Here is a 20,441-nt window from a genome sequence, read left to right as displayed (position 1 = left end):
CATTCCTTTAGAGTGCCCAGTGTCATACTAAAGCTAATTTCTTAGTTTCAGTAAAGAACTCTCATTTAAAAGATGACCATAATAGGATAGATTAATAGGATTATCATTATTTTTTTCAAATTTATATGAATGTAAATTATATCATAATAGAACTTTGTTTAATATTTAATTGGCCCTTATGATTTAGAGGGTTTCAAAGGCCATGGAGTTAAATAAGAAAAGTAATGTAAAGACACATGTACTATTACTGTTACATTTTAAGACTTTTTTCCATCTTAGGTATTTTTATTGACATACAATAATTGAAAATATTTATGGAGGAAAGTATTATATTTTAATCTGTGTATACATGTAAAATAATCGAGTTGTACTAATTATCATTTTTTCTTATGTAAAACTACCAAATTGGACTAATTTTCATTTCTGTAACTATCATTTTCATGGAGGGAAAACTTCATTCTCATTTATCTTACTCATTTTATTTACCAATATGTATGCTAATGCAGAAGCAAAGGGGGTTCCACACATAGACAAAGATGTACAGGCAACTAATGACTGCTATGATGGGGAATTACCTCTCCCAGGAATGAGTCCCCTAATTGGTTATCCAACAAATGGCTGGCTCTGAAATAATAAACACACAACAAAAATAGACCCAGCATGTTATATTTGTATCCTCTAAACAATGAGCTGTGCCTGTGATAGGGTGATGGATTCTAACTGTGTAACTGAAACTGAAAGTTGGAGAAACTACCACCTCAGGAGTAGTAGGACATATATGTTATCTTTTATATTATAACATATCTTAAAGTGGAATTTATCTTATCCTTCATGACATCTCAGAATTATAACCAGGCAGCAGTTGTGATTTTATTTTCAATTGCTTTAATGGTAGAACTTGATTCCTTTCATAAATACAGGTTTTTCTGTCTTCAACATATTTTTGCAAAATAAAATATCCATGTGCCATTTTTAAGAGAAGAATGTTGTCACCCTGAGTACATCAGTGTATCTAGATCAATTTCCTCTCCATGCCACTTTAGTTTACCTATAGGCTAGGATGGCTATAAGGCAGAAGCTCTTCTTCCGATGACTCGCCAACCTTGTGAATGGACCTACGATGATTGCCAGAGTGAACATAAGACAACCTTTAACTTCATTATAAACATGTGTATGCTCAGTGACACAGCCTCCATTTCCATGAGAGTGAATAGCTACAGGATTCACTATAAAATTTATGAAGGGGTAAGTGAGGCGTGGACATAATTCTTTGAAGTATAAATCTCCATTATTAATCTACCCCTCTCACATCCTACTCGATGCAATAGCCTCTGGCCTTTGAAAACTGACAAAGCAATATGTAATTTTCCTTCCATGTCTACCATTGGCAAGGAATGAGAGGTTCAACCCCTACTTTGCCTTGCTATCTTCCCATAATTCCAATGTCCCAACCGGGAATCAAAATCTGACAATAATGTGGTTCCTGCATGTTTTTAGAAAACCAACTAATACTGTCTAGTAAAACTTAAGTAGCCTCTATATTAAACCATCAGAATGACTGTCAAAATGGAATAAAATCTTCCACAAAGTGGGGAAACACTGTTCTAAGAAATGCTTCATGGCAGCTGTATTACATCCGCTCACACATGTTGCTGTGATAAAAGACCCCCTATGCAATTAATGACAAAGAAGGGTTTATTTTGACTCCGAGTTTTAGCTCAGATTCCAAGGGAACACAATCCACCAGGGCAGGGAATGTGTCACAGTCCATGGCACCAACCATCAGGCAGTAGGGAGTGTACAGGATGAGGGGCCAAGCTCCATCTCAGGGACTCACTTCCTCTAATGAAAGCTCCCAAACCTTAGGGCTCCACAAACTTCCAAACCACTCTGCCAGCTGACAATCAAGCATTCAAATGTATGAATATATGGTGAATAGTTCACTCTCAAACCACAATAATTACTTTATATTTTACCTTTTATGTTTCAGTTGAATGATATGTAACAAGAAGACAAGATTATTTCTAAAACCCTCCTTTTAATATAGTTAAATTAATATATGTGAGAGAAAAAGGCTAAATTGGCTCAAATCATTCTTTTCTTTCAGTGCCTAAAAAAAATGCCATGTTGTCTGATCATGGTATATTGAGCAAAGGAAAACAGAGTCACATATTATCATTAATATTACAATAAATTTGATCATTCTCTCTCTCACACACACACGTGTGTGTGTGTGTATTCATTCTTTTCAAAAAGAATTTTGCTATGCTGTTTTCCAGATTTCTCCACCCCTTATACTCAAACAACTATCCTGAATAGCTGAGACTACAGTACAAACCACCACTCCTTTCTATTTCCCTCTTGTCTTCAAGAGATGGAAGTAATTGAGTTTTAGAAGAAATTGCATCTTAATATTTACAACTGAATATAAGTTCATCTATGGGGCTGAACTGCTAAAGTTAACGCTAAATGCATTGCTTAATTACATGGGGAAAATATTCATAGTTTTTTTGTTTGACAATTGAATAATCTATTTAATGAATTTTTGTCACCTCACCTCGTCCACTCCTACGGAAACCTTTTTCCAGCAAATCGCCTCAATTGTCTCCTGTCTTCTTTTGTGTGTAACCCACTGAACTGAGTCTGCCTCTTGCCAGAGCATGCTTGGGAGCTTCCACTCCAAGCAAGAGCAATTTATCCATGGTCACAACCTTGAAGAAAGTGACAGCTCCTACTCCAGCGACAGGAACCCAGTGCCCCCCAGAGAGACTTGAGTCCCCATGGGGCCCTTTACTATTGGTAAAGAAATGTGGATAGGCCAGAGCTTGTTCAGATCTTGTGCAGATAACCAACCAGCAGGGGATTAGCCAATGCAACAGGCATGTCATCCCGGAAGACATATTTAGCTGAAGATTTCTCTGTCCGTTGGCTCTTATATTTTTTAACACCTCTTCTCCTATGTTCCCTGAGCTGTGGAGGGGAGCATACAGCCGCCCCATTTAAGCCTAGTAGCACCCTGTCATCATTTACTCTTGGCAGGTTGTCCAATTTCAACTTTCTACAGTAACCCCACTGTAGTGTGAAGCTTCTCTCAGGAAGGAGAGGTGAAGCACTAATTCTTCAGTATAAATGTAGGTATTTAGAAGGCAGTAGCAATGTAACCATTTTGCAAACAGTAGTCATAGGTTCACCTACTATGCCCTATTAACACCCTTAGTTCCAGCAGCCAGGGGCTCTTAACTCAGAGTAAGCTTTAATCACCTCTCCTTTTTAACATCCTTCCCTAGCTTGTAAGTGAAGCTATTGATATGTGCAATAACTTCTCTTTGTGTTACTGTGTCAAGACTAATTGCATCTCGGCTTACAGCAATTGAGACACTTGTAAGCAATAGAAATCAGCCTTACCTGACCTATCTGAAAGGAAGTTAAAAGGGAGGCTATAGGTCTGGTTTATCCAAGAAAATAACAGCTGAAAAACAACGTGGAAAAACATCCAGCAACAGGCTTTCAGGTGGCTGGAACGGACTGCCTGCCTTATATGTACTTACATTATCTTGCTCTATTACAGTAGCATCTTTATTTTCTGTGCAAGGACAGGGAATATTCCGTGTCAGCCTTTCCTAGGAAACGCACACACAGGGAGAAGGCATTCACATGAGGAAAATTGGATGTTATTTGAGGAATGAAGCCATGATTTCCAGGGGCTGGAGAAAAATAAACCCAAAGAGCAAATACCTATTACAGAGAATGTACTTTTGTGTTTCTACAGCCGTTACTTGGGCTCTTTCCGAGTTCACAAGCTTGGAACATTGGATCTTATGGGCTATTCTTTATTCTGTGAATATGTATTGAAAGCCAACAGAGAGAAAAATTAGCAAATTCAAACACAGTGACCATACCTCAATGAACCCAGGTCCTCAAAGCATCTTTTACATCAAAAGTGACAGTATGTTACTACATTAACTTTAGGTGATGAGTGGACGCTGAAGTGATGAGTTAAATAGACCCCTCAAAGTGGCATTTCTGTGGTGTGTAGAGGAAGGAACCTCCTGGTAATGGTAGAAGTTCTCTGAATAAGAGATAGAAGACAGAAAGGAAAGCATTCTTCGGTTAGATTACGTACTTGCATTGATAAAGTTGACATGGGAGGCTAAGGAGATAATATGGCTTATTTCACAAAATTTCTTCCATTCCATGGTCATGTGAAAGTACGGTACTATTTTGATTAATAATCAATAGAATAGGATAAGAGAGATTTGCAAAATAAACCAAATACAGGTCTATAGCTTTCATAACTGTAATTCACACATACCTTATAGATAGAGAGTGATGAGTTTAACCCCCATATTTATTCAAGCTGTAGCTGACATTGAGTAAACTTCAATGATATAGGAAAATTTTAATTAATTTCTTAGATACTGTCTACCCTTCTCTTAGTAGATTCTTATCAAATCAGGTATTTCTTCCTTATACCTCTTTGTGTTAACCTCACTTGGGCATTTCTTTCTGCTTCCAATATGTCATATAATTGCTCTAATAACACAGATTTAGTGCAGAGTCAGAGGCTATGAGTACAAGGAATATTTCTTCCAAGTTCCACCGAGAGCCGTTGACCCATCAGTAGTTGGCAGCTTTTGCTGTTTGTAAATTCTTTTTATCCTTGCTCTGTTGTTGCAGTCACAAATGTTTTAATGGGATGAAATATACCAGTACCCAGAGAGTTTATTTCTGGGAGGTTTTGTCATTGCTACAACCTACTTGGACATCATGCCTTCTCCACTGAAGTGACATGAGATCCTAGGGGAAATAACTTGGTTGTTTTAGCAAAAGTTACCAGAAGCTCTAGGGAAGAAGTGGTGATCCAGGAAGGGGGGATGGGAGGAGGGGGAAAGCATAGAAGGAGACTCGGAAAAAATACACTACTGGTCAAATTTAAAAGTACCAACTGACATCTATATAAAATAATCTGTGTCTGGATCACAGAGCATAAAAAATAAGTGGGAAGCACAATCTGCAGGAGAGGTTGATGGATGGCAGGGGGATTTCCTTATTTGCAGGAAGGTGGGCCTCACCATGAGAACAGTGACAGGACAGGCAGGTCTCACTGTTGTCATCTTTCTCTGCCTTGACAGGTTTTCTCATGGGAAAGGTCAGATTAAGAAAACTAATCAAAGAATTAGAAGGTCAGGGAATATGAACAGATACAATGAGCCCGGAGGGGAATCTATAATTTAGCTAGCCAACAGGAACCTGTCATTCCCTGGTAGGGAATTAAACTGCACCAGAGGAACTACTTTTATGGAAATCGTCACCGTAAAGTGAGTATAGTAATGGGCATTCAGGAAAATCAGAAAGAAGTAGAGAAGAAAACCAGGTCTGGCTTCACACATGAGCATGCGCAAATGCGAGCTCTTTCTTCACATCCTTCACAGCACGAATAGTAAATGAAAATAAATTGTAAGGGATCTTACGAATTTCAAGAAACAAGACTTGTCTGTGGGCAATTCTTTGTGAATGAACTATGGAAGCTCAGACAATACAGTTAAAAGATGAAACTGAAGTCAAATGTGGGATACCTAATGACAGACCTTCCGTCCAGCATCAAGCCTCCGTGTAGCGGAGACAAATATTGGCAATGAATATACGGACGAAAGGCTAAGCTTTCCAATATGTAAAAAGACGTTGCAAATCAATGAGAAAAATGGACTGAGTATCAGAAAAGTGTACTAATGGAAGGTGCAGAGCAAAGTAAACATACTTTAAGTATATGGAAACGGTTTCATATTTCCTTATAGTAAAGCACATGCAAACTGAAAGTGCACCAGTGAAGTGATAATTAGAGTGCCAGAATTTAAAAGCTGAAATGTGTCTGTGAAATCCATAGCCAACGATTGGGGAAACATGTGTCTCTGTGGTTTACTGTCTAGAGGCTGTTGCCACACTTACTCCATTCTACCATTAGCATTACATTAAAAGAAATACAGAGGGTAAGCATTGCCCAGTGTGTAATGTGACCTCATACTTCCGGGCAACTATATTTCAATTAATTCAAAACTCAAGATTGATATTTATATATGTATATGTTGATATTTATATCAAATTATTCATTGTTAATATCAAGTACTGAATATTTGTATCAATTTACAGTCAATTTTTCAATTAACTCAAAACTTAAGATCGATATTTATATTTATATATATTGATATTAGTATAAAATACAGTAATTAATTGAAGCAGTCTATTTCCATGTTTTCTATCTTCTCTCTCTCCTGCATTTATCATTTCTTCTGTTTTACTAATTCTGCATAAAATTTTGCCCTGTAAGTGTGCATAGAATGTAGAGATTTTAGTCTACAGAGTCGTGTAACAATCAGAACAATCACTTTATAGTGTACTGTCTGAGTATTTCCTTTGTTTCTGGAAGTTAGCCTGAACTTATTTAAAATCATTCTTCATTATCAGCCCATCTTCCTGGAAATGATGTGCTCTATTTGCTGTCTTTATCCCTGGACCGTCTTTGAATTATGTAGAAATTGAATCATACTGCGCTGTTTTACATGGGGCTACTTTGGTACACATAACACTTTTGACTTTCCTCCAAGTTATAATTGAAGTACTTTTGTTTCCTTTATTATATAGTAATATACCATTGTATGGCTATACACTATTAGCTACCCATTCTCCCACTAGCACATACTGGCTTGTTTATAAATCCCATTAGCATAGGAAATGATTTCTTTGAATATTCACTCAACTTTACATTTGCTTGGAATAGAATCCTAGATAGAGAGTTAAGGAATAACATGAGAAATTTTTGTATTTTAAGTCAAAACATATAACTCGTTTGTTTGTTTGTATTGCAGCCTAGCCTGGCTTTAGACTCGGATACATAGCCGAAGATAAGCCTCCTGATCCTCCTCCTCCATGGCCCCGTGTTGTGATTCCATGCATATGACACCATGGCGGGCTGACAAAGGACTTTGTAGAATACAGCTGCTACTGCACACAATACCAACACTGTATGAGCGTTCTAATTTCTTCTGTTTGAAAACTGTGTGCCATGATAAATGCGATGTAAATATTAAAAAGGAAAGAGAGCAAAAAGTTCATAAAATTGTATGAGAATAATGTATGAAAATTCCCAAATTCTCAAATTACTCAGAAAATGCAACTGAAATAATACACCCTGTGATAAATTTAAACACAAATTATTCAAAACTAAAGACAGAGAAGAACATGAAGACATCAAGAAAAAGAATGATAAGTAGATGACTTATCAGAAGTAACGAAGGCCATATGGCATGGGAAAACAAAGTCATAAACGCTAGAGCAGAAAAAGGTTGTGAACTAAAACCCTTCTATGCAGGAAAATGCACAGTTCTCTAAGAACAAATGCAGGATTTTAATCATTAATGTATAAAAAATCTTTAGATAAATATTATATAACCATTTCCTTCGCTTATTCTAACATGCTATTTTAACATTCTAACCACTTGCAAATATATGTGTCTGTGTGTCTCTGCACCTGCATATGTGTCTATTTTATTGGCACATATTTTTGATATCTTAATAGATTTCATAATGACATTTTTGCAAAAATATATAACGTACTTTGTACCAGTCCTTCACATACACACACACACTTTTTTTAAACATACACAAATACATATTTAATTATAAACATAATATATATGAAGTCTGTAATATCTTAACATCAGTGGAAGCCACTGCATACTTGTGACACATCACTTTTATCATTTGACAATGAACAAAACCCTGTGGTTTCAAATTGCAGTAAAATGTGAAATGAATAAGCTTCGGAGCTGTAAATGTGATTCACAGGGATCGGATTCAATTCCTATCACCAGAAAACTCTGGATTAATGGCCCTTTCAACCAGTCCTCCACCTAATGAAATCACCCTTAGTAATTCTATTACCATACCAAAAGCTGTATGATGGTGTGAGTATCCTTGCTTTCAACTACTATAAACTTACTAAACTACAATACACTATATTCTAAAACACATACTATATTATATACCTGTTCTTCACAAAAGACAGGCCAACTATTACAGTAATAGTAAAAATTACTTGATCATTCATGATGCATATTGAGTGAATTGAGAGAAAAAATCAGCAATCAGCATTTTTATGAATATCTTGTACTCAAAAGGTATAAAACATGGGTAGACATAACAAAATTTTTTAAAGAACTTACACAAAAAGAAATGGGTTACTTATTTTCAAAACAGCAAAAAAATGAAGCAGGACACAGTTGTCCATGCCTTTAATCCCAGCATTCGGAACACAGGGCCGGTAGATCTCTGTAAATTCCAAGCCAGACTAGTCCATATAAAAATAAAAGATATGTTAAATTTATACTTCAGTTCAAAAAAGTTAAACAGTCATATAAAATTCAAAATACCAGAAGAAACTGCTCGTAAGCCAAAACCATACAGTAGTCATTTATTTGACAATCTAAAGTTCAAAGACTGATTAGAGCCATAATAAACTAAATAAACTAAATGCAAATACTAAGAAAGAAGTATTTTTGCAACACTCATAGGCATATCAAAGAAAGAACCTGAAATCTTTATATGCATTGTTTTCACATGCTGGCCATTAATTTAATTTAGAATTAAAATAAAACAGGAAAGTAGGAATGAAGTTGTTTAAAATGAAATTAGCTTTCTGACTTACAACAAAATATAATTTGTTGCTAATATTTTAATAATGATGAGTAAAGTTTACTAGTAAAAAGGTAAATTATTAGAATCTTTTAAGTAGACATTTTCATAACTCAACATTTACAAAATGTTTTCTATGATGTTGCAAAAGTACTGTGACATTAGTATAAAATTATTGTAACTTATAACATTCACGAACAAATTTATTAAATTATGATGTAGTTTTGATAGTGTACAGTTTTATCAGAAAGAAAAATCAATAAGGTAACTTTTTAGTAAATGGTTCAAAAAATGTTTACTTTTGTTTTAAATAATCATATACTGTAATAATGAAGTACTGAGGATATTTCCTCTAGTGTCTGCCCTTTAACTTCCAAGAAAAACACATGTTACCTTAAAATGTCCATCATCTGTGATCTTTACAGGGCTTGTGCACGCACACAAACATACACATACTGCTTAATACATCGTTGCATCTGTGCCAAGAGTCTGACTTGTTAGCTGTTTACTAATCTCCAGCAGGCAGCTTGCATGCCAGCAGGTTTTTATTTCATGGAGGGCTGGAAATAAGCTTTCAGAAAACACCACCTCTGACCCTGTGTCTTGGTGATAATGAAAACTTCTAATTTAGCAGTAAATTCCTGCAGGCTGGCCTTTTCCAGTTGCCTTTCTATAGCTCCAACTTTAGCTCATATGTCTATTCTTCCTTTGGATGAGAAATGCAGTCCCCTTGGAATTTTCACAAAAGTCAAGTTCCAAGGAGTACTTTAGCCAGTTAGTAGCTCCTGACTTTTGAAAAGTTCAGGTAAAGACTTCACTTTTATAGGACATGTATCCTGAATCATGTGTCCATAAAGTAAACATCTCTCATGTAAGACTCATGCATGAATTTTACATACCCCTTTTTGATCCCAGGGTGCAAAGTATAGATCCTCCTTAGAGAAAAAAAACTTGTATAGGAAGATACTCAAATCATACGCAATGCATTTATTCATAAGAGAAGTTTGTCACACCGATGCACAATTTATGAAATGCTGTCCTTTAACTTGTATCCACAGGACCAGGCTCAGTGTTGGAATCAAGTGATGAGATAATAAAGATGATGGTAGTGTTAACTCGTTAGCCCCTAAACTAGGCAAAATTCCTTTCTCTTGCCTTCCTCTGTGTAAGTAGAAAAAAGAAAGAAATCCTTGACCTTTCCACGGTTTTCCTGAGTCTGAGGTGATCCTGAGCCACACCTTTCACTCTACGAGGCAGAGAAGTTCAGATGCTGGAGGAGCCCCGTTTGAAAATGCTTGGAGATGGACATGATGGCACATTGTCCATGCTTCCTATACTCTTCACTCTTCTGTGAAGAGCAAATATCTGAGAGAATAGAAGGAATCCAGCTCTACAAAGTCAAATAAAAAACTCCACAAATTCACAGTGGCAGGCCTTGACAGTCAAAAGACTCGGATGTCAAACGTCCCTGACAAGAAGGGACAGCCCTGACTGAAAAAGAAAGCAAAGAGATACCTCTAGTGGAAATCCATGTGCATGTAATACCTGTGTAATAGACGCCCATAATCACGGACCTATCGTGATATGAAGGTCAACATTCACCTCACAGTTAAATGGAAGACTTCATTGTTCTTTCGACTGGGTTTAAGTCATCCTCTTCTAGCGTTCTTATTAGACTCCAAGTCATAGTTTTAAGACATCACTTATTTCTGTATTTAGACTCTTCTGTTGTATATGAAGCATTAATAGCCTTATTCATATGAGGTCATTTCATATTAAATTAGAAAACCAGCCCTGAATATAAGTAGGAATCAGTAGTTGATGTATCTTGCATGGTTCTGTGAAACAACCTAGCAGTATAAGCAAAACAAAATAGAGGCCCATTTTTTTTAAGATCCTGAGTAGCTTTTTGTTTTTATGTTTCCCAAACTCTAGCATTGTGAATTTGAGAGAGAGTGTCAATAGTCTGTTCATCAGCCTGGCAACATTTCCACCACTATTAAAATTATTATAATATCTAAAAGTAACAGCAGGGGAAGGAGAGGGAATAGGGGGCTTATGGACAGGAAACCGGGAAAGGGAATAACATTTGAAATGTAAATAAAGAAATATATCAAAAAAAGTAACAGCAGCATTATCCTATGATCTATGATAAATTGGGTCAACTGTACAGGGGTTAGTGTTAGGCAATTTATCGCCTTTCTTCGTGCTGTATAAGAGTTTATTTCTTAAAATTGACATTGCAATATTGTACATAGGAAAGGTTGCCTGCAAAAGACGTGTTTTACTTTAAATGCATTTATCAGAAATAAAGTTATTCCTAAATCTAACATTTTAAAATATTAGCATAATAAAATTAAAACTGTGGAGGTCGGTGCCATGCCACATGACTGGAGAGCTCTATTGCAGAGTGAAATCAGCAGGGCCTTTCTGTTTAGCCGATGCTTTCACTCTTTAACAACATAATACTGTAAGAACTTTATTTTGTAAGGTGTCTATTGTCCTTGATAAATTAACTAAATTATAGTTTTCTTTCTTCTACTACTAACAGAGCCTTAAGCACTATTTGTACATGCTAGCTTAGAAATGGACTTTGCAAGATTCATTTAATTTTTTTCTCTCCAATTCATACATTTTCCTCTTTAAAGCCAGTAATATACCAATGACTGTGTTCTTGCATGGTATGCTAGGAGTCATGGGGAATTTCCATGGCTCTAGAAGTGTATTTTATGTTCATGAAATCAGTGAATAATGCCTTGCCCCCATAGACTGTGGACTCAAAGGAAGTGGTTAATTTAGTGGATATAATTTAATTCCGTGCATATTTATTTATTTTTCTACATTTCTCCATGAAACCTTTGGTAAGTTTTCTGTCCCTCATTTAAAATACTGTTTGAGAAGATATGTACCCTTCTAGGAATGGTTAACAAGTCCTGAAAGTCCTGATTTATTTTATATTCGTCTAAAATAATCTGAAAAGTTCAACCTAAAGTTTGCAGAATTTCACAGAATACTTAACAGCTATTTCTTCTTTGGTATCAAATATTAAAAAATACAATAGTTGTTTGGGATTTTGAGCATAAATCTTACACTATTAAGGAGAGTTTTAAAACTTTTCATGACCGCTCAATAATGTTGCAAGAAGGGGTCATAAATGTGCCAAGATATATTGATGGATATTAAAATTTTAGGGAAAAAGTTACTAGTGTCTAGGCTTTATTTTTAGCTGTTCAATCACATCTAGCATTAAAATAATAATTATCTCCTTATATGGCAATTCATTCTCTACCTGTCAACAGCTGGGACTAGCCTTCACTTTCCATTGGGCATGAGCATGACTATCACTGAAATATACGAAAGGATTCTTTTTATACCAGAACAAGAGTCCTAACACAGTTTCAGTACTTGATGGCAGTCCAGTGTTCTAAGCACTTCCCCTATTTTTCTTAGAGAAATAGACCAGAGACATTGCTGACCAGATGCACGCTTAAGCAAAGCCAGGTCCTGTCTCGTGGAAGTGGATGGAATAATTGGGGCATTTTCCTGGATGAACTGAGAGAAGTCTACCAGGGGTCACCTGGGTTTTACGTAAAACAATAATAGTAAGAAGGCAACTCCATTTTTCAAACTCAACACAAGTTCTGTTTATAAATAATCTTGCCTACTTGTTACTGAAAGAAGTGCATATTGATGGAAAATCATTTAAATTGTTATTCTGTAATTTATCTAAATGGAAGGGAATATAAAAGGTACTGACTAAAGTAACCTTGGAAAATACTAAATTCAGGTCTAAATATAAAATACAATATACATAAGGATTATTGTGGTTGGTAAGGTTCTTTCTAATGCTACTGGTGAAAAATTCTGAAAAGTTAACTTAAATTTATGTTTAGGGTAAATCATAATTAATCATAAAAATCATTGAACGAACTTACATGAGAAAACAATACCTGGCTAGTTTGCATGCATATACTATATGTAAATATATGATTATTGTATCACATATATAACATATAGTATACTATAGTTACATATTATTTACTTTATATATAATACTCTTAATTATATAATATTATATATTATAAAATGATATCTACAATTGTATTTTGTTTTAATATAACTAATGTACATTACACAGAATACTGCATGTATTATATAACATATATAATAATTATATTTTGTTAGAAAAATAAAATTATAATACATAATATAATAAATAATTTAATATAACTAAAATTATATGTTTTGTTTAAACATATATATAAATATAATATAAATTATAGTCAGTTCTAGTCTTGTTAGTGAATAGATCCACTATATAGAAAGTTATACATTATATAAAGAGAAAATATATATATATTAAACAGAACTGTCTCTGTTCACTAACAAGGATGAAATTAATTATACCTAAATAGCATTATCAATATCTAGAAACCAGAATTTGATTTTAGAACCATTTTTCCAATAAACTGGGGGTTCTGTAACAATGGACCTAAATCTATTCTTTTGGGCAAAACATGAAATGAACTTTGAACAAATTTCACGGCCAAATATTAAATTTGATACTCCAAAAGAAGGGGTTCAATCACAGGTAAACAGGAACCTTTCTTAACATATTAGGATGAAAAAAAGTCAAGCACCTAAGCACATATCACTGGGTGGTGTTGTGTTCCAAGAAGCAACTAATTACTTCTGGTTTAACGCTGCAGGAAATAGAAACAAGCAAAAGTTCATGGAAGTAGTCTATCTTAGTTAGGGTTTCATGACTGTGAAGAACTCCATGACCAAGACAACTCTTATAAAAGAAAACATTTAATTGGTGCTGACAGAAATAAACAGGAAAGAGCATATATCAGCAGCTTGACAGCACACCTAAAAGCTCTAGAGCGAAAAGAAGCAAATACACCCAGGAGGAGTAGAAAGCAGGAAATAATCAAACTCAGAGCTGAAATCAACCAAGTAGAAGCAAAAAGGACCATAGAAAGAATCAACAGAAACAAAAGTTGGTTCTTTGAGAAAATCAACAAGATAGATAAACCCTTAGCCAGACTAACGAGAGGACACAAAGAGTGTGTCCAAATTAACAAAATCAGAAATGAAAAGGGAGACATAACTACAGATTCAGAGGAAATTCAAAAAATCATCAGATCTTACTATAAAAGCCTTTATTCAACAAAACTTGAAAATCTGCAGGAAATGGACAATTTCCTAGACAGATACCAGGTACCGAAGTTAAATCAGGAACAGATAAACCAGTTAAACAACCCCATAACTCCATGACACCCTTCATAATAGTCCCAAATAATGTAAAATAACTCGGTGTGACTTTAACCAAGCAAGTGAAAGATCTTTATGATAAGAACTTCAAGCCTCTGAAGAAAGAAATTGAAGAAGACCTCAGAAGATGGAAAGATCTCCCATGCTCATGGATTGGCAGGATTAATATAGTAAAAATGGCCATTTTACCAAAAGAGATCTACAGATTCAATGCAATCCCCATCAAAATACCAATCCAATTCTTCAGAGAGTTAGACAGAACAATTTGCAAATTCATCTGGAATAACAAAAAACCCAGGATAGCTAAAACTATCCTCAACAATAAAAGGACTTCAGGGGGAATCACTATCCCTGAACTCAAGCAGTATTACAGAGAAATAGTGATAAAAACTGCATGGTATTGGTATAGAGATAGACAGATAGACCAGTGGAATAGAATTGAAGACCCAGAAATGAACCCACACACTAATGGTCACTTGACTTTTGACAAAGGAGCTAAAACCATCCAATGGAAAAAAGATAGCATTTTCAGCAAACGGTGCTGGTTCAACTGGAGGTCAGCATATAGAAGAATGCAGATCGATCCATGCTTATCACCCTGTACAAAGCTTAAGTCCAAGTGGATCAAGGACCTCCACATCAAACGAGATACACTCAAACTAAAAGAAGAAAAAGTGGGGAAGCATCTCGAACACATGGGCACTGGAGAAAATTTCCTGAACAAAACACCAATGACTTATGCTCTAAGATCTAGAATCGACAAATGGGTTCTCCTAAAACTGCAAAACTTCTGTAAGGCAAAGGACACTGTTGTTAGGACAAAATGGCAACCAACAGATTGGGAAAAGATCTTTACCAATCCTCCAACTGATAGAAGGCTTATATCCAAAATATACAAAGAACTCACAAAGTTAGACTGCAGGGAGACAAATAACCCTATTAAAAAATGGGATTCAGAGTTAAACAAAGAATTCACAGCTGAGGAATGCCAAATGGCTGAGAAACACCTAAAGAAATTTTCAACATCTTTAGTCATAAGGGAAATGCAAATCAAAACAACCCTGAGATTTCACCTCACACCAGTGAGAATGGCTAAGATCAAAAACTCAGGTGACAGCAAATGCTGGCGAGGATGTGGAGAAAGAGGAACACTCCTCCATTGTTGGTGTGATTGCAGACTGGTACAACCATTCTGGAAATGAGTCTGGAAGTTTCTCAGAAAATTGGACATTGAACTACCCTGAGGACCCAGTATACCTCTCTTGGGCATATACCCAAAAGATGCCCCAACATATAAAAAAGACACGTGCTCCACTATGTTCATAGCAACCTTATTTATAATAATCAGGAGCTGAAAAGGACCCAGATGCCCTTCAACAGAGGAATGGATACAGAAAATGTGGTACATCTACACAATGGAATATTACTCAGCTATCAAAAACAATGACTTTATGAAATTCATAGGCAAATGGATGGAACTGGAAAATATCATCCTGAGTGAGGTAACCCAATCACAGAAAAACACACATGGTATGCACTCACTGATAAGTGGCTATTAGCCCAAATGCTTGAATTACCCTAGATGCACAGAACACATGAACCTCAGGAAGGATGACCAAACTGTGAATGCCTCACTCCTTCATTAAAAGGGGAACAAGAATACCCTTGGCAGGGCATAGGGAGGCAAAGTTTAGAGCAGAGGCAGAAGGAACACCCATTCAGAGCCTGCCCCACATGTGGCCCATACATCTAGCCACAAACTAGATAAGATGGATGAAGCAAAGAAGTGCAGGCTGACAGGAACCGGGTGTAGATCTCTCCTGAGAGACACAGCCAGAATACAGCAAATACAGAGGCGAATGCCATCATTAAACTACTGAACTAAGAACGGGACCCCCGTTGAAGGAATCAGAGAAAGGACTAAAAGAGCTTGAAGGGGCTTGAGACCCCATATGAACAACAATGCCAAGCAACCAGAGCTTCCAGGGACTAAACCACTACCCAAAGACTATGCATGGACTGACCCTGGACTCCAACTGCATAGGTAGCAATGAATAGCCTAGTAAGAGCACCAGTGGAAGGGGAAGCCCTTGGTCATGCCAAGACTGAACCCCCAGTGAACATGATTGTTGGGGGGATGGCGGTAATGGGGGGAGGATGGGGAGGGGAACACCCATAGGGAAGGGGAGGGGGAGGGGTTAGGGGGATGTTGGCCTGGAAACTGGGAAGGGGAATAACAATCAAAATGTAAATAAGAAATACTCAAGTTAATAAAGATGGAAAAAAAGGAAAAAAAGAAAAAAGAATGTTAAAAAAATTGGTGCTGGCTTACAGTTTTGGAATTTTAGTCCATTATCATCATGGCAGCAAGCATGGCAGTGTGCAGGCAGACATGGTGCTGGAGAAGGAGTTCGGAGTTTTAATTTTTGATACTAAGACAGCCAGGAGACTATCTTCCCATTGTGGGAGTAGAACATACATATCAGATATCAAAGCCCAACCCCACAGTGACACCTTTTCTTGAACAAGATCACACCTACTCCAATAAGGCCACACCTCCTAGTAATGCATCTTCCTATTGGTCAAGCATTCAAAGCCATGAGGCTATAGGAGCCAAACATATTCGTACCACCACGCAGTCCAAATAATTTAAACAAATGTTCTCTTCTCAAAGAGGTAAATTATAGTCTCCTACTCAGTATTAATTTGTGTTTATTCTAAATATGGAATAATTGACTGTAGGAGAGGTAGCAGTGGAGAAGCCTGCCAGTCATTACTTCACAGAGGAAATCACCATTAGGACTATCAGTGTCCTCGAGTGTTGTTGCATGTTTAATGCTGATGTGCTATGCCATTTTATTCAAAGCACCGTTATCTCCATCTGACCATCAAAAGGATCACTAGATATACTCCAATTAACATACATTTTATAAAAATATTTGACCAGTCCTCCTCAAAATTGTCATCAAACATAAGAATAATCTGAGAAACCTTTCACAATCCAGACGAAAAAAAGGAGACCCGTTATGTTATCAAATACATCGTAGCGCTTTAGGTAAGATCTTAAACCAGAAAACAGTGTTAGGGAAGGAATGACTGAAATCTGTGAGAATCGTAGAGAAAAATGCTAATATGTTTTGATTGTGGTTTCTCAGTTGTAAAGAATGTAACACGCTAGTGTAATATTTGAATGACGAGACACTCAGAGTAGTGGGCATATGGAAGTCTCATGCAATATTTGTATTTTTAAGCCTAAAACTCCTGAAATTTAAATACTTAATACTAACAAATATAGTGATTGTTGATAGCAGAACGCAAGCAGAATAATCTCCCACAGCTGAAATTAATGCAGAGAAAGTTTCAAAATTCATATGTGCCTCCATTAAGGTTGCTTTGTTATGCCTATTCTGGAATTAAGTAGCCTTTGGACAGTAGAGAAAGTCATATAACAGACAGTAAGACCTGTATTATAGTCATTATTTTAAATTTGATGAATAATTTTACGTATATGTAAAAGTTATACAACTATCTATGTGCCCGGACCTGTGACCGGCCTGTGTACACTCCTCATTGGTGGCTCAGTCTCTGGGAGCTCCTTGGGGTCTGGGTTAGTTGAGACTGCTGATCTTCCTAATGGAGTCGCTCTCCCTTTCAACTTCCTCAATCCTTGCCCTAATTCAACCACAGGGATCCCCAGCTTCAGTCCATTGTTTGGGTGTAAGTGTCTGCCTCTGTCTCAGTCAGCTGCTGGTAGGGTCTCTCAGAGGACAGCCAAGTCAGGTAAGCACTTCATAGCGGGTGATGGGGAGGAGCACCCTCTCAGAGGCAAGGGGGAAGAGGAATGGGAGGAGGAACTGTGGGATGGGGCACCAAGGGTGCGCAATGACTGGAAAGTAAATAAATAAAATAACTTGAAAATAAAAAAAAAGTCATGTAACTTAAAACAATCTTATTTTGTGATTTAAACTAAATATGAATATCAAAACCTCAAGTGGGGTTTTTCTTTCTGTGCTTAGACATTTGTCTACCTATTTTGAACAATAGATAACTCTCATTTGTGGAATGTGGAACTTCTGATCACCTGGAAGCAAATGGTAGAATTTTGGTCCCTAGAAGCTAAAACTAGATCACAGCACACAAACACAATTGGATGTGAAGTACTAGTTCTAGGGTTCTCCAGCATTGTAGGATGACTTCAGTCTACAACACAAGTTATACACCTCAAAAAATGGGAAGTGTTTAGAATTTTGAGGCAATTACAAATAACAAATGTCTAAAGATATATAAATACTGATTAACCTGATTGTATAAATCTACTGAATTATCAGAACTACCTAATACATGTGTGTAAGTGTTTTATATACCAGGAGATTCAGCATAGACTAGCACTAAATATAGTAACACTGTGTTACTAACTCAAGAAAGCAGAATTAAGCATCCCTGGCATATAAATTTGGATAATAACCAGTCGGTGTGCAGTGTCGGGAACAGAAAAAATAAAACCTATAATCTTTATTTGATACTTCTTTAAAGTAAAAAGCAAATTAGTGGTTAAACAACAGAACAGCATTTTATAGTATGTGTGAATGTCTTTGTGTTTAATAAATAACAAAAATTATTTCACGGCAGTATCTCTGGTATTCATATTAATTATTCTGGTAATGATTAATGAGCTCTACTTCCACAGTATTGATATTCCTTTTGAGATTTTTCTTTCTCATTCTAATGGCTTCGAATGTATCACACACTTTAAGTGATAATTCCACAAAATTGTTTTATGGATGTAAATTCATTTCTGCATTAAGAAGCAATAGAAACATGTGATTCTAGGGTGCATCACTTTCATAACAACTTAAGGTGAAAATAAATCAACAAAGGTTTGAGAGCTGACAAAGTACAGAAAATAATTGCTGTGTCAGCATGAAGACCAGACTTCTGGACCTCAAAACCCATACAACCACTGAACTGAGAACGGGACCCCCGTTGAAGGAATCAGAGAAAGGACTGAAAGAGCTTGAAGGGGCTCAAGACCCCATATGAACAACAATGCCAAGCAACCAGAGCTTCCAGGGACTAAGCCACTACCTAAAGACTATGCATGGACTGACCCTGGGCTCCAACTGCATGGGTAGCAATGAATAGCCTAGTAAGAGCACCAGTGGAAGGGGAAGCCCTTGGTCCTGCCAAGGCTGGACCCCCAGTGAACAGGATCTTGGGGGGAGGGCGATAACGGGGGGGGGGAGTTTGGGAGGGGAACACCCATATAGAAGGGGAGGGGGAGGGATTAGGGGGATGTTGGTCTGGAAACTGGGAAAGGGAATAACATTTGAAATGTAAATTAAAAATACCCAATTTAATAAAAATGGGGAAAAATGTAAAAAAAATAAAATAAATCTAAAAAAATAATACAAAAGCTGGGCACTTGATGGAACATATCTTAACCCTAGCTCTAGACAGGCAGAGACAGGAGTATCCAGCAATTTGCTGGCTACATTGTCTAGCAGAAATGGAAAACTGTGGGTTTAGTGAAAGACCCTGCCTCAAAAAGAGGGGAGGAAGAGACTCAGTAATATACCCAGTATGTCAATCTCGGGTCTGCACATAGGTATGCATAGACTTTACCTGTGCACATGGACACATACTCACACTATCTGGGAAACCTCTACAAAAGAAAAAACTAAAAATTGTTTCTTCTAAGCACTCTATTTCCTCTCCATACAGTGTAAGGTGCTAATGTTTAGACCTTAAATTAAGGGAGACTTTAGATCTGCTGGTGTGTTGGAAAGGACATGAGTCATTACCAGAGGTAATGCTTGTAATAGGACTGGATCAAATTCCAAGAGGTGAATACAGTGCTCCAGCATCACCAGAGGATGACATTGTACACAGATGTTGTCAACCATCTGAGCAAAGCATTTGTCAGATTTCCCAATTTAACTTTAACACACAGATAAGAATATTGCTGTCTGTATACCACAATGAATTAAGACGTGTGATTTTTTTTCTCTTTAAAATCCAATGTATAATGTACGCATATAAGGAGATGGTTTATTGGGTAAGTATTCCCCAAATAATCAATTTTTATTTAGAAAGCTGCTTTTATTTGTGTCGCATTTTAGGGGCTGAGAAATAAAGGCATAAAAATACCAGTGACGGATAAAACTGAGAAAATTACTTCGAACAAGCTCTTCTGGAACAGAGCCGTGCATGTAAATTAGGTAAACACTAAAACTAGATCAAAAAGAACTTCTTTAACTTTCATTTAAATGCATGAACAGCTGTGGCAGATCTAATGTCACTGGATATACTGCCCAACAATGTGGAGTATGCGGGGAAGACCTTGGGTATTTTTAAGCTCCTGCCAGGCATGGCTCTATCCCTTCGACAATAAATGAACGAAAGTCCTACGTTATCTATATGGTAGTCAATGTCAAGGTTTATAGGACTTTGGGTTCAGAAATCTGTCACTGTCTCTG

The 20,441-nt window shown here is 36.6% G+C and overlaps 1 long non-coding RNA gene across 1 annotated transcript in view; it reads right to left on the bottom strand.

Moving 5' to 3' along the window:
• Nucleotides 1-20,441, bottom strand: part of LOC134479690 (uncharacterized) — a 73,026-nt gene that overhangs the window by 41,431 nt on the left and 11,154 nt on the right. The window lies entirely within an intron of this gene.

Source organism: Rattus norvegicus, chromosome 7 (genome assembly GCF_021556685.1).
Source record: "Rattus norvegicus strain SHRSP/BbbUtx chromosome 7, alternate assembly SHRSP_T2T, whole genome shotgun sequence".
NCBI classification, from domain to species: domain Eukaryota; kingdom Metazoa; phylum Chordata; class Mammalia; order Rodentia; family Muridae; genus Rattus; species Rattus norvegicus.
The sequence above is the reverse complement of the archived record's forward strand: the minus strand, read 5'-3'. Positions and strand labels throughout refer to the sequence as shown.